The 21451-nt window shown below is 46.8% G+C and overlaps 2 pseudogenes; one reads left to right on the forward strand and one right to left on the reverse strand.

The window, feature by feature from the left end:
* Positions 1-12252: 12252 nt before the first annotated feature.
* Positions 12253-12372, reverse strand: LOC134897420 (5S ribosomal RNA; annotated as a pseudogene).
* A 1413-nt stretch (positions 12373-13785) lies between these two features.
* Positions 13786-13905, forward strand: LOC134897971 (5S ribosomal RNA; annotated as a pseudogene).
* Positions 13906-21451: the final 7546 nt, after the last annotated feature.

Consider the following 21451-nt stretch of genomic DNA (forward strand, 5'->3'; position numbering starts at 1 on the left):
GACAATGTTGTTAAGCGATGTTCTTTGATAAGATGAGAAATGTTTGGAGACACAAAATGGTTTTACGGCGCTCGGTTTATTTTAAATCTGACACAGATTTCAAATCAACTTTCAAAAGGCCTAGGGCCTGATTCAGATTTATATGCAAGACAAAGCAGCAGTGTCAGCAGGGAAGGGACAGTGGTGGCAGGGCAAGGGAGGGACAGAGCCGGGGCAGTGGGGAGGCATATTCCGGGTCACTTTATTAACCTACATGCTCTCTGAAAACCTCTCTCAGTGGAGGGTCCCAGTTACATAGAGAGGGGAAGATTTTGTCAGTCACTCTCTTCCTGGGCTCCACTGATTGGCTGGTGTACAGGAAGGGGGTGGAGAGGACGGGGAGGAGGCAGGGAGACAGCAGTCTTCTGTTCTCCTCTGACCGGCTTCCTGAGATGGCAACATTTTGTCTGAGAAGCGAAAGGGAAAATTGGGCTTTCCGTGCTTTTATGAATCGCTCTCCCCATACTACTTTATGGGAAAGCAACATCTACACTGATAAGGGCACTGCTGGGGAAATATGAGGTTTCTGTACAGTGGTGGTCATTCCGAGTTGTTCGCTCGTTGCCGTTTTTCGCAACGCAGCGAATAGGTGGAAAATGCGCATGCGCATGGTACGCAGTGCGCATGCGCTAAGTTATTTAACACAAAACTTAGTAGCTTTGCTGGTGTTCGTGCGGCGCTTTTCAGTTGCACTGCTGATCGGTGAGTGATTGACAGGAAAGGGGCGTTTCTAGGAGGTAACTGAGCGTTTTCCGGGAGTGTGCTACAAAACGCAGGCGTGCCAGGGAAAAACGCAGGAGTGGCTGGCCGAACGCAGGGCGTGTTTGTGACATCAAACCAGGAACTAAACGGACTGAGGTGATCGCAATCTAGGAGTAGGTCTGGAGCTACTCAGAAACTGCTTGAACATTTTTCGTAGCAATTCTGCTAATCTTTCGTTCGCTATTCTGCTAAGCTAAGATACACTCCCAGAGGGCGGCGGCCTAGCGTTTGCAATGCTGCTAAAAGCAGCTAGCAAGCGAACAACTCGGAATGACCACCAGTACCTCTTCTGTGAATGGTACCAAGCAGTGTAAAGCCCTGTTATCACTGTTAACCACTTAACTGACGATTTATTTTGCCAAAAAACGCTTCAAAATTGTCGGGTTTTTTTTATGAGTGAATTAGGTGAACGACATGAATTTAACCCTATCCCAAATGATTTTAGTTAAAAAAAATTTAAATTTTTTTTGAATCCCCCCTCCAAACATCGAAACATCGATCGGGAACATCGTGACCGTCGGAACACAGGGAACATCGCGACCATCGCGGATTTCATTTTGAAAGCCGGGACAGCCTCGAGGTATGCGGGGGGGAAGGGGTCTGGGGGCAGCTAGGGAGAGTTTATTTACACTCCACAGCGGCTGCCATTGTCTGCAGCCGCTGGAGGGGGGGATCCTGCCGTGCTGACCGATCAAGCAGCACGGTAGACACAGGGGGAGAGTGCAGGGAGGCAGAGGGACCTTCCGGACCCTCTAACAGCAGCAGCGGAGGGAAGTTTCTCTTCCCTGCCACTGCTAACACTCTCTGTCTGACTGGTCGCATCCTGTGCGACCAGGTCAGATAGAACACTTGCAGGCATGGTCGCAACTGATGCGACCATGCCAGGCAAGTGGTTAAAGGGCTTTTCACTGCTCCATGAATATGTCACGTCTAGCAAAGTTTGAGGATCCGGCAGCTGAGACTTGCCCGAGGAGGTAGATGGCTGTGGGTGAACAAGATGAGGGGGTTGGATATAGTTCCTTCGCATGGGACACGGAGCAATGAAGAACGTAGGCAGGGTTGAAAGTCAGTGAATAGTATTTATTATGTACAGGGATGAGGTAGAGAACTGTGGCTGGAGCACGATGGTTAAAGAACGTAGTTGAGGATAAAGAACTGCAGGTTGTGGCATGGAAGACGAGGTTGTGTTATGCACACCAGTGCCTGCAGGAATGTACTGGTGTCAGAACTGTTAAGCACTCCAGTGCCTGCAGGAATGTACTGGTGTTTGAACTGTTATGCACACCAGTGCCTGCAGAAATGTACTGGTGTCTGAACGGATAGGTATGCAAAACAAAAGAACTCACAGACAGACTGGGGAATATGACATTACGTACACAGAAGGTGATAGGGTAACAAAATACACACAAAGTGAACAGAGAAGCCCAGAGGCTAAGGAACTGGGTGTCTCCCTAGTATTAGTAATGCTCAGATGGGAAAAGCAAGATGTTGTGTTTTAATACGTAGAGAACCCGAAATGCTGTTGCTAAGGGCAACAGCAAAACCCTAAAGGGTTACCAACGGGTGTGGCAGTAAACTCCTTGGTCAGAGATGGAATGATAGACACAAGGAGAGTCTCCACAATCCTAATTCTCACTTGCAGTGCACAGGTTCAGCTTACTGCCACTAAACTGACACCTGACACCTTGCACAGTAAGACAGGATTTAGGCAGGCAAGTCTTAGAATACAGCTGCAAACTTGCTAAGTTCACAGAGTAGTAAAAGAACCCCAGCAAGCTAAACGACTGACTCCAGTCTTACTGCTAGGTCTGGATTGGCAGAGTGTAGTACCAAATCCCCAGGCCTATTTGCAGTAAGCAACAACAAATACAAAGCTACACAGTACTGGCTAACTTTCAGGAACTGACTAACCAACAAAGATTCAGCAGCATCTGCTTAACCTGAGAAGAGGCCTTATAAAGCAGGTGCTGTCCACGCCCCACTCAGACCTCACAGACTGTGAGCACAAAAACCAGCACCGGATCCCCTGCCGTGCACAGAGCCTGTAACCACTGCACAGCAAAAGACCCGAACCGGAGTATCAGCTGCGCTCAGGTTACTCCGCTAGCACTTGTCTCCCGGTTGCCATGACAACGTGGCAGCACAGGGCAGGAGACCCTAGCAGTACCCCCCCTCTGACGAGGGGTCAAAGAACCCCTACCACCGGGTTTATCGGGGAACTGCGAGAAGAAAGAGCGTATCAGTCTGGGGGCATGAAGATCACAACTGCGCACCCACGACCGCTCCTCCGGGCCATACCCCTTCCAGTGCACCAAAAATGACAGCCGACCCCGAACCATCTTGGAGTCAAGAATCATTTCAACAACAAACTCCCTCTGGCCACGTATCAGAAGAGGGGAAAGTCTTCCACTGGAAGAAGGATTACTAATCGCCCGTTTTAAAAGGGAACAATGAAATGTTTTATTGATACCCAAAGAACGGGGCAGATCTAACTGAAATGCCACCGGATTGATAACCCTGGTGATCTTATAAGGGCCGATGAACCGGGGGCCTAACTTATGAGATGGCTGTCTCAACTTCAAATTCTTGGTAGACAACCAGACGAAGTCTCCTAATTTGAAGCTGCAGGGTTTTTTCCGCTTATCAAAAACCCTTTTGGTCACTAATGACACAGACACAAGGGCTTTCTTCACTTTCCGCCAAACACCTCTAAGGACCGAAACCACAGAGGAACCACCAGGCGTGGAGTCCAGGGGGTCAAAAGAATTGGCCTTAGGATGATGCCCATACACACAAAGGAAGGGAGAGATCCCTGTAGCAGAGTGAGCCGCGTTGTTATAGGCAAACTCCGCCATGGACAGATGAGCAACCCAGTCAGTCTGACACTTGGAGACATAACACCTGAGGAACTGCTCCAAGGACTGGTTCACCCTTTCAGTCTGCCCATTAGACTGCGGATGGTAGCCTGACGACAAGCTGACAGAAATCTGGAGATCGGAACAAAATGCCCTCCAGAATTTGGCCACAAACTGGGATCCGCGGTCAGAGACCACATCAAGTGGCAACCCGTGGAGACGCACAACATGCAGCATAAATAATTCAGACAGGCGTCTGGCCGATGGCAGCCCAACCAGTGGAACGAAGTGCGCCATCTTCGAAAACCTGTCAACGACAACCCAGATGGCTGTCATCCCCGAGGATTTGGGCAAGTCCACCACAAAATCCATTGAAATGTGGGTCCATGGCTTAGATGGGATAGAGAGTGGATGTAATGGGCCAACAGGAACCCCTCTAGGAGTCTTATTTCGGGCACAGATGTCACATGCCCGAACCCACTGATCCACATCCTTAGCCACCGAGGGCCACCACACCGCCCTAGATAGCAACTCCCGAGTTCTGGCAATACCTGGGTGACCTGCCGACTTCTTGGCATGGAATTCCAGGAACACTCGCTGTCTTAACCTAGGAGGCACAAACAAAAGACCTACCGGAAGGTCTGGAGGAGCCTGCTCCTGTGCTCTAAGGACTAATGATAAGAGGTCCTGGGTAATGCCCACTTTAATACATGATGGGGACACAATGGGCAACGGCTCCTCGGTGGTCTCCTGGATTGGAGCAAAACTCCGCGAGAGCGCATCAGCCTTGATGTTTTTTGACCCAGGGCGATATGTTATCAAAAAATTAAAGCGAGCAAAAAACAAAGCCCATCGTGCCTGCCTGGCATTGAGACGCTTCGCTGACTCTAAATATGCCAGATTCTTATGGTCGGTGAGAATTGAGACCACAAACTTAGCCCCCTCAAGCCAGTGTCTCCACTCCTCGAGTGCATCCTTAATAGCCAACAATTCCCGGTTACCCACGTCATAATTCATCTCGGCAGGCGAAAATTTACGGGAAAAGTAAGCACAGGGATGAAGGCGATTATCAGACACTCCCATCTGAGAAAGCACTGCCCCAATACCCATCTCAGAGGCATCCACCTCCACCACAAAAGGACGCTCTGGATCTGGGTGTCGCAGCACCTTGGCCGATACAAATGCCCTTTTGAGACGGGCAAAAGCCGCTTTAGCCTCACAAGACCAGTGAGCAACATCCGCCCCTTTCTTAGTGAGTGCCACCAAGGGCGCCACTATAGACGAAAATCCAGCGATAAATCGTCTATAAAAATTCGCAAAGCCCAGGAAACGCTGAAGCGCCTTCAAACTAGTGGGCTGCACCCAATCCAGGACTGCCTGTACCTTGGAACCCTCCATTTGGAAACCTTCTGGGGAGATAATATATCCTAGAAATGCGATTTGCTGAACTTCAAATTCGCACTTCTCCAGCTTCGCCCCAAGCCGGTGGTCTCTGAGTTTCTGGAGGACTAAGCGTACATGCTTCCGATGTTCCTCCAGGGAATGGGAGAAGATTAGGATGTCATCTAAGTTTACAACTAAGAATCTATCCAAATATTCCCTGAGCACATCATTCATGAAATCCTGGAAGACTGCCGGGGCATTGCAGAGCCCAAAAGGCATCACCAAATATTCATAATGCCCTGAGTGGGTATTAAAGGCAGTCTTCCATTCATCCCCCTCTCTTATTCGGATTAGATTGTACGCACCGCGTAGGTCAATCTTAGAAAAAATGGTGGCAGTACGAAGCTGGTCAAACAAGACCGAAATGAGAGGCAGTGGGTATGAGTTTTTAATCGTGATACGGTTCAATTCCCTGAAGTCGATGCAGGGTCGCAACGAACCGTCCTTTTTACCCACGAAGAAGAACCCCGACCCAACTGGAGACTGTGAAGGTCTGATAAATCCCTTAGCCAAGTTCTCCTGAATGTACTCTGCCATAGCCTGAGTCTCAGGACATGACAGGGAGTACAACCTGCTCTTGGGAAGCTTAGCATTTGGCAACAAATCAATGGCACAGTCATAGGGGCGATGGGGAGGTAGTACCTCTGCAACTTTTTTGGAGAACACGTCCGCAAAATCTGCATAACACCCTGGCAATCCTGGCAAACTTAGCTGCGAGAGCCTGACTGGAAGGCTCAAGCAACTCCTGAAACAATCAGTACCCCAACTAAGAATCTCCCCAGAGACCCAGTCAAATTGAGGATTGTGGGCCCTTAACCAGGGTAACCCCAACACCAATGGGGCAAAAGTACAGACAGTCACATAAAAGGACAATTTTTCAGAGTGTGTGGCTCCAATAAACAAAGAAATCTGGCTAGTGCAAGAGGTAATTTTACCTTGGGATAATGGTTCCCCGTTTAACCCACAAATCTCAATTTCCGATGCTAAGGGTACTAAGGGAACAGAGTGTTTCAGGGCGAATTGGCGGTCCATAAAAACCCCGTCGGCCCCACTGTCCACAAAGGCCTCAGTCTTGACAGTTTGACCGAGGATCTTCAAGGTCACCGGAATGATAAAAGTCTTCTTGGGAAATTCTGACTTCTGGCCTGACAGGATATTTCCCATCACCCTCAGGCCCTGAAGTTTTCCGGCTTTTCTGGGCATGATACTACCACATGACCTTTATTCCCACAGTACAAACACAACCCCTGCTGTCTCCTCCGCGTCTTCTCACGCGAGGAGAGGCGGGTAGCCCCAATCTGCATAGGCTCCTCGGAAAATTCCTCAGAGTCTGAGGTTCCCTTGGGAAAGAAGGAAACCTCAGTCTCCCTTTCAAGCCTACGCTCTCTCAGCCGTCTATCCACCCGGATGGATAACTGCATGAGCTGATCCAAGCTATCAGGCAAGGGATATTGTACCAGTTGGTCCTTTATCTGGTTAGAAAGACCTCTTCGGTACTGGTGTCTCAGGGCTGGGTCATTCCACTGGGTATCATGGGCCAACCTCCGAAACTCCGTACAGTAAACCTCAACTGGCCTTCGCCCTTGCTTAAGGATCGAAATCTGAGCCTCGGCTGAGGCCGTCTTGTCAGGGTCATCATACAACATGCCCAGTGCCGTAAAAAAAGCATCAACACTTTTAAGCGACGGACAGTCAGGCTGCAACCCATATGCCCAGACCTGTGGGTCTCCTTGTAGCAAGGAAATCACTATGCCCACCCGCTGAATCTCTGACCCAGAAGACTGAGGCCTAAGCCGGAAGTATAGCTTGCAGCTCTCCTTGAAACAAAAGAACTGCGAGCGATCTCCAGAAAAACGATCCGGGAGATTTACTTTCGGCTCCTTAACCCCTGAAGGTGCTGCTGCTGCGGGAGCTCCGCCAGCGGCCTGGGAGGTGTGTATTTTAATGGACAAATCATTAAATTGTCGAGTCAGGACCTGCACCTGATCGACCACCTGTTGCAACTTATTTTGAGGGGTATGCTCCATATTCCCACAAAATTTCAACAGGAGTATTAGGCTGCTGAATATGTTATGCACACCAGTGCCTGCAGGAATGTACTGGTGTCTGAACGGATAGGTATGCAAAACAAATGAACTCACAGACAGACTGGGGAATATGACATTACGTACACAGAAGGTGATAGGGTAACAAAATACACACAAAGTGAACAGAGAAGCCCAGAGGCTAAGGAACTGGGTGTCTCCCTAGTATTAGTAATGCTCAGATGGGAAAAGCAAGATGTTGTGTTTTAATACGTAGAGAACCCGAAATGCTGTTGCTAAGGGCAACAGCAAAACCCTAAAGGGTTACCAACGGGTGGGGCAGTAAACTCCTTGGTCAGAGATGGAATGATAGACACAAGGAGAGTCTCCACAATCCTAATTCTCACTTGCAGTGCACAGGTTCAGCTTACTGCCACTAAACTGACACCTGACACCTTGCACAGTGAGACAGGATTTAGGCAGGCAAGTCTTAGAATACAGCCGCAAACTTGCTAAGTTCACAGAGTAGTAAAAGAACCCCAGCAAGCTAAATGACTGACTCCAGTCTTACTGCTAGGTCTGGATTGGCAGAGTGTAGTACCAAATCCCCAGGCCTATTTGCAGTAAGCAACAACAAATACAAAGCTACACAGTACTGGCTAACTTTCAGGAACTGACTAACCAACAAAGATTCAGCAGCATCTGCTTAACCTGAGAAGAGGCCTTATAAAGCAGGTGCTGTCCACGCCCCACTCAGACCTCACAGACTGTGAGCACAAAAACCAGCACCGGATCCCCTGCCGTGCACAGAGCCTGTAACCACTGCACAGCAAAAGACCCGAACCGGAGTATCAGCTGCGCTCAGGTTACTCCGCTAGCACTTGTCTCCCAGTTGCCATGACGACGTGGCAGCACAGGGCAGGAGACCCTAACAGGTTGTGAATAATGAACTGCGGAACTGTGGATGGTGGTTAAAAGACGTGGCTGGAGGTAAGAACTGTGGACTGTGATTTGAAAGACGAGACTGTAGATGATGAACTGTGAAACTGTGTATGGTAGTTGAAGACGTGGCTGGAGACAAGGACTGTGGACTGTGGTTTGGAGGATGAGGCTGAAGATAACAATCTGCAGGTTGTGTTCGGTGGTACAAAGACGTGGCTGGTGAAGTAGATCTGTGGAGTGTAGCTTGAAAGACGAGGCAGAAGACCCGAGCCGACTGTGCCCAAAGAGTCTTAGTGGACCGGGTTTTCCAGGAGCGCTTCCACAGGCAGTAGCAGGTTAGGAACGGCAGGACTGCAACAGAAACAGAGAACCGACCAAGCAGGAGCAGGAGTAACCAGAATACGACAAGGATCCTGGGAGCACAGGCTAAAGCACCTACAACAGGGTTGTAACTTGAAGCACTGGCATCCCTGTCCTAAACCAGCCCCCTTTTATAGGGAGAGCTTCCCCTGGATTGGCTGGAAGAAACAGGAAACAGGAACTATGATTAAAACTTGGTCTCCAACATGGCGGCGCCCAGTAATGCAGACCTTTCTGCAAAGCTACATTGCTCACTGCCTCTGGTCTCCTAGCAACGGCTCAGCAAGAGCGACCCGCTGTAGTGGCATCAGGCCGCCACGAGCAGACCCCCTCACCGCCGCCACTGCTGCCCAAGGACCCGGCGCATCAGCCCACCTCCGCCGCTGCCCGCACACCGCCAGCAAAGCCAGCCCAGCGGCCGCAGCGTACCGGTAAGACTCCGGACGCTGACAGTACCGCCCCCCCCCCCCCCCTTTGCGGGTGGACTCCGGACACCTATATGGTTTAGTTGGGAACTTGGCATGAAATGTCCGAAGAAGTCTTGGAGCATGGACATCTTCTGCTTCTACCCAAGATCTCTCCTCTGGTCCATATCCCTTCCAATCAACAAGGTACTGGAGGCGACCATAACGTCTGCGAGAATCGAGGATCTTGCGAATCTCAAATTCTTCTCCTTGTGCTGATTGGATCTTGGGTGATTTAGGCAAAGCAGCTCTGAATCGATGAAGTACCAAAGGTTTTAAGAGAGAAATATGAAATGCATTAGGGATTCTTAACTCCGGAGGAATTTCACTTCATAAGCCACATGATTCAAAACTTTTTCGATTGGGTAGGGCACAATAAATCTAAGAGCAAACTTTTTCGTAGGAACCTTTAATCTTAGGTTACGTGTGGAAACCCAAACCCGATCTCCTACCTTAAGGCTTGGTACAGCTTTTCGCTTCAGATCTGCATAGGTCTTATACCTCTTGGATGTCTTGAGCAAGGCCTTGTGAATTTGTGTCCAGGTTTCAGTAAATTGTCAAAGTGTTGACTCTGCGGCAGGAACCTCGAGCGTAGGTAGAAGTTGGAAGACAGGAACCCTCGGATGGTAACCATAATTAATGAAGAATGGAGAAGATTTTGTGGCAGAGTGATAGAGATTGTTATGGGCAAACTCTGCGAATGGAAGGAAGTCCAACCAGTCGTCCTGTGAGGAGGACATGAATAAATGCAGAAAAGTCTCCAGATCCTGGTTCACTCTCTCTGTTTGACCATCCGTTTGGGGATGATATCCTGAGGAGAAGTTCAATTTCACACCAAGAGCAGAACATAGGGATCTCCAAAACTTGGCCACAAACTGAGGACCTCTATCAGACACGATTTCCTGCGGTAGACCATGAAGTCGAAAGATCTCTGCTGTAAATAATTTTGCCAACTGGGATGCTGATGGAAGACCAGCCAGTGGAACGAAGTGTGCCATTTTAGAGAACCGGTCAACTATGACCCATACGGTATTCCGTCCGCCAGACGCAGGCAAATCAGTAATAAAGTCCATAGAAATATGCGTCCATGGTCTTTGCGGCACAGGTAACAGATGGAGTAACCCGGCTGTAGGACCTTTGTGACTTTTATGCTGGGCACACTTTGGACAGGCAGCCATGAATTCCTGAACGTCAGTCCTGAGATGAGGCCACCAATAGGAGCGCTGAATGAATTTGAGCGTTTTCTGACCACCCGCATGGCCCATGAAGGAGGAGGAGTGAGCCCATGTAAGCAGTTTCTTGCAAAGATTTGGTGAAACGAAGATTTTTCCAGGAGGAGGAAGTGGAGAGGTATTAGTTGCTGAAAAAGAGGTGGATTCCAAGATGAATTGTTCCTTTGAACGGTCAGAGGGTTCCTCAGAACTTAGGGAACGGGATAATGCATCTGCCTTTTTGTTGAGGGAACCTGGTCGGCAACTAAGTTTAAAGTTGAAACGGGTAAAGAAGAGTGCCCATATTGCTTGGCGTGGGTTCAGACATCAAGCTGACTGTAGATACAGGAGGTTCTTGTGATCCGTGGTTACCAAGATTGGATGCTGAGCTCCCTCCAAAAAATACCTCCACTCCTCAAAGGCCAACTTAATCGCCAGTAATTTCTGTTCCCCAATAACATAATTCTGTTCAGCGGGGGAACATCTTTGCGAGAAGAACGCACAAGGATGGACCTTCTTGTCCTCGAAGAGCTGGGATAATACTGCTCCTACTCCTACAGTAGAGGCATGAACCACCACCAAGAACGGACGGCTGAGATCAGGTTGTCGAAGAACTGGAGCGGTCATGAAGGCCTCCTTTAAAGACGAAAAGGCTTCCAAAGCCTCCGGAGACCACTTGGCAGGATCGGCTCCTTTCCTAGTTAATGCGGTTATGGGAGCTATGACAGAAGAATAATTTTAAATGAATCTTTGGTAGAAGTTAGCAAACCCCAGAAAACGTTGAACTCCTTTAAGGGTAGCTGGAAGTGCCCAATCCTGAATCGCCTGGACTTTAGCGGGGTCCATCTGTAACCTCTGCCCTGAAAGAATGTAACCGAGGAATGGAATCGTGGGTACTTCGAAGGTGCACTTCTCTAATTTACAGAATAATTGATCCCTTCGTAAACGAGTTAGCATTCTCTGACTTGTTCCCGATGGGTCTTCAGATCCCTAGAAAAAATGAGGATGTCATCCAGATACACTACCAAGCAGTCATAGAGGAGGTCTCTGAAGATTTCGTTAGCGAACTCTTGAAAGACGGCTGGGGCATTACATAGTCCAAAAGGCATTACCAGGTATTCGTAACGGCCGTCGCGGGTATTAAATGCCGTCTTCCATTCGTCACCTGGGTGAATACGTATAAGATTGTAGGCCCCCCGTAAGTCCAGCTTAGTAAATACAGTAGCTCCTTTAACACGGTCGAAAAGTTCTGGAATCAGGGGTAACGAATATCTGTTTTTAATTGTTATGTCATTGAGACCTCTATAGTCAATACAGGGCCGCAAACCCCCATCCTTCTTTTTGACTGAGAAAAACCCCGCCCCAGCCAGAGATGTGGAAGACCTGATGAACCCTTTATCCAAGTTCTCCAGGATATACTCCGACATGGCCTGTGTCTCGGGAAGTGAGAGAGGGTAGATTCAACCTCGGGGAGGAGTCTTACCAGGTACTAGCTCAATGGGACAATCCCAAGTACGATGCGGGGGCAAGGTGCTTACTGAAAACATCTTGAAAGGCTTGGTATTCCACATGAAGGCTGGAAGGACTGGAAGAACAGAGAGGTCTTACTGAAAGTAAAGAGTTCTGGAAACAATCTTGTCCCCAAGAGAGAACATCCATAGTTTGCCAGTCTATGTGGGGATTGTGTCTGATTAACCATGGAAACCCTAGGATCAGTTCATGAGAGGCTTTAGGAATTGGCAATGAAAACTCAACAAAGAAGAAAAGTTGGAAAGTAGACTCTTGTGTGGGAGCACTCAATTCAGAGGATTATATTAATCAATTCTGATAAAACATAATTTTATTAATTCATTATTAAAATATGATTGTAGGAGTAAATTGTACGTAAGATAGTGTAGCTACGCGAAAATATAACACTATATTGTGTGCAATTCATGTGGTTTTCAATACCACAATAGAGACCGGAAATCAAATATTTGGGCTATTGATTTTACTGAGATAACAGTAACACCTTTGTGTAATATATGACCATAATTTATTCTACAGCAGTCCTATTCAGGATTAATTAGTCGTAGAGAATTAAATCATAGGTCATACAGAACCGAATGCCAATTGGTATTATTAGGGATCACTCTAGATCGGGAAGAAGAATATTTTGCAGTACCAGGGTGTTCCAGGGTGGTCTCCCATCCGAGTACTGACCCGGCCCTCCACTGCTTGGCTTCCAAGATCAGACGAGATCGGGCATCTCCAGCGGGGTATGTCCGCAATTTCTTAATCTGCCCGTTCAGTCAATCCCAATACCCGTATCGCCAGAGTTGTATATTAGAGGTGAACTCAATCAGTCGAATGTTCAGTATTTGAGTTTATCTTATGCCCATGAAAATGAATTCGTAGCAATATTAGTCACAATGCAATAGTTATACACAGGGGCATCCACTGTGCATTTAAACAAAATTACATTAAGGACAGTTAGCATATGTAAAAAAAATTATTTCTTATGCAAGGGCGTCCACTTGCATATCCGGGATATAATGATGATATATAATCAGGCAACAATTATAGCAAACCTGTTGCTGTATGCAATATATAGTATATGTGGCCTTTAATAATTTATACCACACACGCCACCACAGCAGAAAATAATGCACACAGAAATAATTGAGTATCAATTTGCTGCAAGTATGCAGCTGGATATAATGATGATATATAATCAGGCAACAATTATAGCAAACCTGTTGCTGTATGCAATATATAGTATATGTGGCCTCTAATAATTTATACCACACACGCCACCACAGCAGAAAAAAATGCACACAGAAATAGTTGAGTAGCAATTTGCTGCAAGTGTGCAGCTAATGAACCTCTTTAGGATTCCTTGTGCACTAATCTGCCGTATTTAGGAATATAATAATTTGCTCCTAATACCGTGTTAGATACCATATAAGTCCAGCACCTTTTGGAGTAGTCGGAAAATGTGTGTGCACTAGGATAGTCAGATAGCTTTAAAGCTTAGGCTATCAGTGATAGACATATGTGATTATGCTATTATTCCTAAATACGGCAGATTAGTGCACAAGGAATCCTAAAGAGGTTCATTAGCTGCACACTTGCAGCAAATTGCTACTCAACTATTTCTGTGTGCATTTTTTTCTGCTGTGGTGGCGTGTGTGGTATAAATTATTAGAGGCCACATATACTATATATTGCATACAGCAACAGGTTTGCTATAATTGTTGCCTGATTATATATCATCATTATATCCAGCTGCATACTTGCAGCAAATTGATACTCAATTATTTCTGTGTGCATTATTTTCTGCTCTGGTGGCGTGTGTGGTATAAATTATTAAAGGCCACATATACTATATATTGCATACAGCAACAGGTTTGCTATAATTGTTGCCTGATTATATATCATCATCATATCCCGGATATGCAAGTGGACGCCCTTGCATAAGAAATAATTTTTTTTACATATGCTAACTGTCCTTAATGTAATTTTGTTTAAATGCACAGTGGATGCCCCTGTGTATAACTATTGCATTGTGACTAATATTGCTACGAATTCATTTTCATGGGCATAAGATAAACTCAAATACTGAACATTCGACTGATTGAGTTCACCTCTAATATACAACTCTGGCGATACGGGTATTGGGATTGACTGAACGGGCAGATTAAGAAATTGCGGACACACCCCGCTGGAGATGCCCGATCTCGTCTGATCTTGGAAGCCAAGCAGTGGAGGGCCGGGTCAGTACTCGGATGGGAGACCACCCTGGAACACCCTGGTACTGCAAAATATTCTTCTGCCCGATCTAGAGTGATCCCTAATAATACCAATTGGCATTCGGTTCTGTATGACCTATGATTTAATTCTCTACGACTAATTAATCCTGAATAGGACTGCTGTAGAATAAATGATGGTCATATATTACACAAAGGTGTTACTGTTATCTCAGTAAAATCAATAGCCCAAATATTTGATTTCCGGTTTCTATTGTGGTATTGAAAACCACATGAATTGCACACAATATAGTGTTATATTTTCGCGTAGCTACACTATCTTACGTACAATTTACTCCTACAATCATATTTTAATAATGAATTAATAAAATTATGTTTTATCAGAATTGATTAATATAATCCTCTGAATTGAGTGCTCCCACACAAGAGTCTACTTTCCAACTTTTCTTCTTTGTTGGGTTTTCTTTGCTGATACTTTTCTTGACTCTAGGGAGCACCACTGATAGCAACAAATATTTGCAAAAAGGATTTTTTTCCCTATGCACAAAGTTGCTGTATCCATAACGCAATTTAGCGTCATAAATCAGTTTTTCAGAGGGCATTACAACCTTATTCTAAGACTAGTGCGGCCCCAAAAAAATCTTTTTTCTCAAACCAGATACAGGCTTTAGGAATTACAAGGAAAGAGATTTTTTCTGAATGAAGAACTCCGACCTTCATCTTGAGAGGAATAGTACGAAAGGATATAATACCCTCAGGGATATAACTTCCATCCACCGCAGTAACAGAAATGGTACGATCCAAAGGAATCGTTTGTATTCCAGATCGTTTAACCAGAGCTGATGTAATGAAGCTTTCGGCGGCTCCGGAGTCGAGTAGTGCAGGGATGAGAAGAGAAGAAGAAGGGAGCTCCAATTGGGTTAAGAAGACAGACTCTTTCTTGGTATGTAATTCTGAGAATCCTCCTAGCTTGACCTCTCCAGCACAAGCTAGGAGCGGGCGTTTCCCGGACGCAGATTGCAAGTTTTGACCAAGTAATCAGATGCACCACAATACAAGCAGAGGTTCCCTTGTCGCTGTCTCTGACATTCTTCGTTGGAGAGGCGGGAGCGATTGATCTGCATAAGTTCTTCCGCAGTTGGTGATGATGGTGTTGGTGGAAGAACAACTCTAGGCTTAGGGAGCGATCTGACCGCGACCTCTCCATACAGCGTTCTCTGTACCTCAGGTCTAATTTATTGCAAAAAGAAATTAATTTATCCAACTTATCAGGTACGTCCTGAGTTGCGAGGTCATCTTTGATCTTTTCGGAGAGACCGCTCCAGAAAGCTGCAATGAGAGCCTCCTCGTTCCAGTTCAGTTCTGAGGAGAGAGTACGAAACTGGATCACGTACTGACTGACCATACGCATGCCCTGACGCAGGCACAGGATCTCCAATGAGGCGGCAGAAGTCCTGCCCGGTTCGTCGAAGATTCTTCCAAAGGCGGCCACGAATTCTGAATAGTTAGACAGGATGGGATCCATCCTCTCCCACAAGGGTGAAGCCCATTCCAACGCTTGCCCGGTAAGTAAAGAAATTATATAAGCTACTTTGGTTCGTGCTGATGGGAAGTTGGCCGACTGTAGTTCGAACTGGATTTCGCACTGGTTAAGAAACCCGCGGCATTGTTTTGGATTCCCATCGAACTTACTGGGAGGTGGTAAATGCAACAGTGGAGGTGGTACTGGTACAGGAGAAAGCGGGACCGGAGGTGCTAATGTGGGAGTAGTTGTAGATACTTGAGGGGCCGTCATGGCAGCATAGAGAGAGTCGAGACGTTCGGACATATTCTGCATGAACTGCACAATTTGAGAATGTGTGGCCTCCTGCTTACTTAAGCGAGACCAGATATCTGCAGTTGAATCCCCTCCTAAGGCCTGATCACCCGTCGAATCCATTGGGCCAGTGCTTACTGTCACGTCTAGCAAAGTTTGAGGATCCGGCAGCTGAGACTTGCCCGAGGAGGTAGATGGCTGTGGGTGAACAAGATGAGGGGGTTGGATATAGTTCCTTCACATTGGACACGGAGCAATGAAGAACGTAGGCGGGGTTGAAAGTCAATGAATAGTATTTATTATGTACAGGGCTGAGGTAGAGAACTGTGGCTGGAGCACGATGGTTAAAGAACGTAGTTGCGGATAAAGAACTGCAGGTTGTGGCTTGGAAGACGAGGTTGTGAATAATGAACTGCGGAACTGTGGATGGTGGTTAAAAGACGTGGCTGGAGGTAAGAACTGTGGACTGTGATTTGAAAGACGAGACTGCAGATGATGAACTGTGGAACTGTGGATGGTAGTTGAAGACGTGGCTGGAGACAAGGACTGTGGACTGTGGTTTGGAGGATGAGGCTGAAGATAACAATCTGCAAGTTGTGGTCGGTGGTACAAAGACGTGGCTGGTGAAGTAGATCTGTGGAGTGTGGCTTGAAAGACGAGGCAGAAGATCCGGGGCCGACTGTGCCCAAAGAGTCTTACTGGACCGGGTTTTCCAGGAGCGCTACCACAGGCAGTAGCAGGTTAGGAACAGCAGGACTGCAGCAGCAACAGAGAACCGACCAAGCAGGAGCAGGAGTAACCAGAATACGACAAGGATCCTGGGCGCACAGGCTAAAGCACCTACAACAGGGTTGTAACTTGAAGCACTGGCATCCCTGTCCTAAACCAGCCCCCTTTTATAGGGGGAGCTTCCCCTGGATTGGCTGGAAGAAACAGGAAACAGGAACTATGCTTAAAACTTGGTCTCCAACATGGCGGCGCCCAGTAATGCAGACCTTTCTGCAAAACCACATTGCTCACTGCCTCTGGTCTCCTAGCAACGGCTCAGCAAGAGCGACCTGCTGTAGTGGCATCCCGCCGCCACGAGCGGACCCCCTCACCGCCGCCACTGTTGCCCACGGACCCGGCGCAGCAGCCCACCTCCGCCGCTGCCCGCACACCGCCAGCGAAGCCAGCCCCGCGGCCCCAGCGTATCGGTAAGACTCCGGACGCTGACAGAATAGACCCCATAGAGAGATCACTGCCTCCATACTGAGAGCGTGGTGTGGGCAGAGCAGGAGTCACAAGTGGCAGTGCCACTCTGCCAACACCATGTCCCAGCAGCGTTTTAAGAGAGGAGGAGGCCTGGGTGCAGCCTCCTCCGTTCGGGCTCCCTCCTCTCTGCCGGCAGCGGGGAGAGTCTGAGCACTAGAGTGCTCAGACTCTACTGCGCATGCGCAGATCCCCGGGAAAATGGCGCGGCGGCCATTTTCCCTGAGATTTCTCTACTAATTTTAACACCACCGTGGATGTCGCCTTGGGACTCCGGAGGGGTGAGTATTCACAAAATGGGTGCAGCGTGTGCGGTGGGGGCCCCCTCTGGACTCAGGGGCCCGTGTGCACTGCACACACTGCACCCATTATAGAAACGCCAGTGCCATGTCCCCTGTCTAGAGGCACTGATCTTTCAGTGTTCTTCTGGCTCAGCAGATGATCCCTCCTCTGCTCCCTCCCACCGACAGCTATCAGGACTGGCAGAAGACGATAATAGAATTAGGGTATGTGCTGACACCTTTGTTGTTAGTAAATACCTCAGACGGATTAGAGGGGTGCCCCCGGGGTCCACCGAGCCTCAGACTGCCACCTTTCCTGCCTTGTAGAAAATCCAGCTCTAGTTTCTCACTGTTATTATATAGTGAATTAATCCAAAATATTGATACAGGATTTTGCTTCTTAAAGTTAACATTTTTATTAAAAAAACGGGCAGCCAAACTGGGATCTCGCTGATTTCTCTCGCAGGCTACGACATTTTCCCCAAGATGTAACACATTTGTCCTATTCTGATTGTACCACACAGTGGGCCTAATCCAGCATGGATCGCAACTGAGATTATTAACAATTTGGGCGATTAACGAAAGACTGTACATGTGCTGCGTACACATTGCGCATGCGACAGAGCCGCATTGTGATCTCCATTTGCCATATTAAAGTGAAGCGATGGCATAGTGATTGACAGGAAGTGAGCGTTTAGGGGTGGTAACATGGTGTTCTGTGTGAGTGGTAGCAAAAACGTAGGCGTGTCATGGCCATTTGGCGGGTCTCTGACGTCATCTGTGATCACTTGCATGCAACAGCATGTACAGATTTGTGGATGCTCTGGCTTGGCGCATATTCACTTGACCCCTTCGATGTTCCCGATATTGTGTGTGGACTGCGATGGTAACACTGCAGTGGGAGACTTTTTCCATTTCTGGGCGGCAACTACCTGTGCAGTGTTTTGCAATTGAGTTTGCAAAAAAAATCACACTTTTAGTAGCAATTGCGATCCATGCTGAATCCGGCCCAGTGTTCCCCATGTAATTAACCTGTTGTCGTTAATTATTGTTAATAATAAAATGTGTCATCAATTATTCAATTAAAGTTCAAATATATTGAGTTGGGATATTAGTGTGTCACATGAGAAACAATGTATCATGTTTATATGGTTGATTTAATAACACTTGGACTAGTCTATTGTTTCTCAGTACTCTCTTCAAGTACTACAGTACAGGTAGACCGGACTTTGCCTGCACTCCAAATGATGATGAAAATCTAATCAAACCCTCTGCACTTTTCCTAGGAATAGGTCAAAACGGAATAATAAAGCACTTGGTGAAACAAGTCGAATAGATCAAACATCACAAACCCAAATAAGTAGCAAAACATATATTATTTGTTCACAAATTACAGCGGAATTACTAAGTGAAATCTGAAAAGTATTCCTGGTCTGGTGGATGCGCAGACACCGATTTCTTTTTGTGGCGCAATGCGCAGTATGCTGAAATGAGCATTCCACTTGCCTCCAACTTAGAATCAGGCCTCCATTGTGCAATAGTGTAAGGGGTATATTTTCAATTATTTTTAACGAGCAATTTAAATCAATGTTGTATTTCAGGGGCTAAAACACACATTTCCCAGCATTTAAAAATTAGTATCAAAAACTCGTCTGTTAGTCCCTAAAACACAACATCGATTTAGAGTGGTCAATGAAAATCGATGAAAATCGACCTTAGTTAAATATACCCCTAAATGTTAAATCTAATTCCAAACTACTAGAACCACCCCTTTAACTAAACTCCTAAAGTATTGCTTGGTTAAGTTTGGCCTCATCCATCATTAGACGATAAGGGGGCATCAGGACGGCCTTTTGTACATGTGGCACTTTTGTGTTTGAAGATTTTCTTTTGCATTAGGCAACCTGCTACTAGAAAACAGAGATATAACCGACAGCAAAAATGCAACTGCAATCATTAACACAAAAGGCCTCAAGAAATTCGTTTTTTTCCTCAAGAAATGTTTAATTCAGTTTGAATATATAGGACCTTGTTCAGCACGGGTCGGAGATGAATTGTGTTTGCATACTCCTGACCCGTACTTTTTTGCACACGTGTATTGATGGCAATGTGCGTGCACGTGTTGGCATATTGCAGTCGCATCCTGGAAGAATGTGACCGCAACATGATTGACCACGGTAGACGGCGGTTAGGTGTTGACTCAGCGGTGTGGGGAAAATGTGGGCCCTGTGCCTGCCTACAACTGGCATGCAATCGCAGCCAGTTCTAGTTTTTCTAAAATTGCAAAACTGCAACTGAAGTGGAATTAGGTCCATTGTACATTTATGTATTGCGTGATTTTTATGTTGTACAAGTACTGTACTGTGCACTTTGCATTGTCTGGTTGCATGGTACATTATTGGGCTCCACTCATAAATGACTGCACATGCTAAACTGAGAAGAAATACAGAATTTATTGTTCTCAGCAGCGCCGGCTCAGGGCCCATTCCAGTGCAGCGACCATACAGTGTGGATGCCACTGCCGAGACCCTCATCCACCGCGCTCCATCCGAGTAGCCTAGCCTTGGCAGCGCTGTGCTCTTCCAGACAGCGTAGATGCGGCCCGCGACCCAGATGCATTGGTTCTGTTTGGTTTCACAGACTGATTACTGATGTCACAGACTGAACATGCACAGATGTCACAAACTGACCACCCTCCTTAGCTGATGTCACCTACAGAGCACAGTGGGGATCATCTCCTTAGTGATTCTGATGTCACAGACTGAGTACAGTGGGGATCATCTCCTTAGTGATGCTGATGTCACAGACTGAGTACAGTGGGGATTATCTCTTTAGTGATGCTGATGTCACAGACTGAGTACAGTGGATATTATCTCCTTAGTGATGCTGATGTCACAGACTGAGCACAGTAGGGATTATTTCCTTAGTGATGCTGATGTCACAGACTGAGTACAGTGGGGATTATCTCCTTAGTGATACTGATGTCACAGACTGAGTACAGTGGGGATTATTTCCTTAGCGATGCTGATGTCACAGACTGAGTACAGTGGGGATTATTTCCTTAGCGATGCTGATCTCACAGACTGAGTACAGTGGGGATTATCTCCTTAGTTATACTGATGTCACAGACTGAGTACAGTGGGGATTATTTCTTTAGCGATGCTGATGTCACAGACTGAGTACAGTGGGGATTATTTCCTTAGCGATGCTGATGTCACAGACTGAGTACAGTGGGGATTATCTCCTTAGTGATGCTGATGTCACCTACAGAGCACAGTGGGGATTATTTCCTTAGTGATGCTGATGTCTCAGACTGAGTACAGTGAGGATTATTTCCTTAGCGATGCTGATGTCACAGACTGAGTACAGTGGGGATTATCTCCTTAGTGATGCTGATGACTCAGACTGAGTACAGTGGGGATTATCTCCTTAGTGATGCTGATGTCACAGACTGAGTACAGTGGATATTATCTCCTTAGTGATGCTGATGTCACAGACTGAGCACAGTGGGGATTATCTCCTTAGTGATACTGATGTCACAGACTGAGTACAGTGGGGATTATTTCCTTAGCGATGCTGATGTCACAGACTGAGTACAGTGGGGATTATTTCCTTAGCGATGCTGATGTCACAGACTGAGTACAGTGGGGATTATTTCCTTAGCGATGCTGATGTCACAGACTGAGTACAGTGGGGATTATCTCCTTAGTTATACTGATGTCACAGACTGAGTACAGTGGGGATTATTTCTTTAGCGATGCTGATGTCACAGACTGAGTACAGTGGGGATTATTTCCTTAGCGATGCTGATGTCACAGACTGAGTACAGTGGGGATTATCTCCTTAGTGATGCTGATGTCACCTACAGAGCACAGTGGGGATTATTTCCTTAGTGATGCTGATGTCACAGACTGAGTACAGTGGGGATTATCTCCTTAGTGATGCTGATGTCTCAGACTGAGTACAGTGAGGATTATTTCCTTAGCGATGCTGATGTCACAGACTGAGTACAGTGAGGATTATCTGCTTAGTGATACTGATGTCACAGACTGAGTACAGTGGATATTATCTCCTTAGTGATGCTGATGTCACCTATAGAGCACAGTGGGGATTATCTCCTTAGTGATGCTGATGTCACAGACTTTGTACAATGGGGATTATCTCCTTAGCGATGCTGATGTCACAGACTGAGCACAGTGGGGATTATTTCCTTAACAATGCTGATGTCACAGACTGAGTATAGTGGGGATTATC

Source organism: Pseudophryne corroboree, chromosome 3 (assembly GCF_028390025.1).
Source record: "Pseudophryne corroboree isolate aPseCor3 chromosome 3, aPseCor3.hap2, whole genome shotgun sequence".
In the NCBI taxonomy this organism is placed as follows: Eukaryota; Metazoa; Chordata; class Amphibia; order Anura; family Myobatrachidae; genus Pseudophryne; species Pseudophryne corroboree.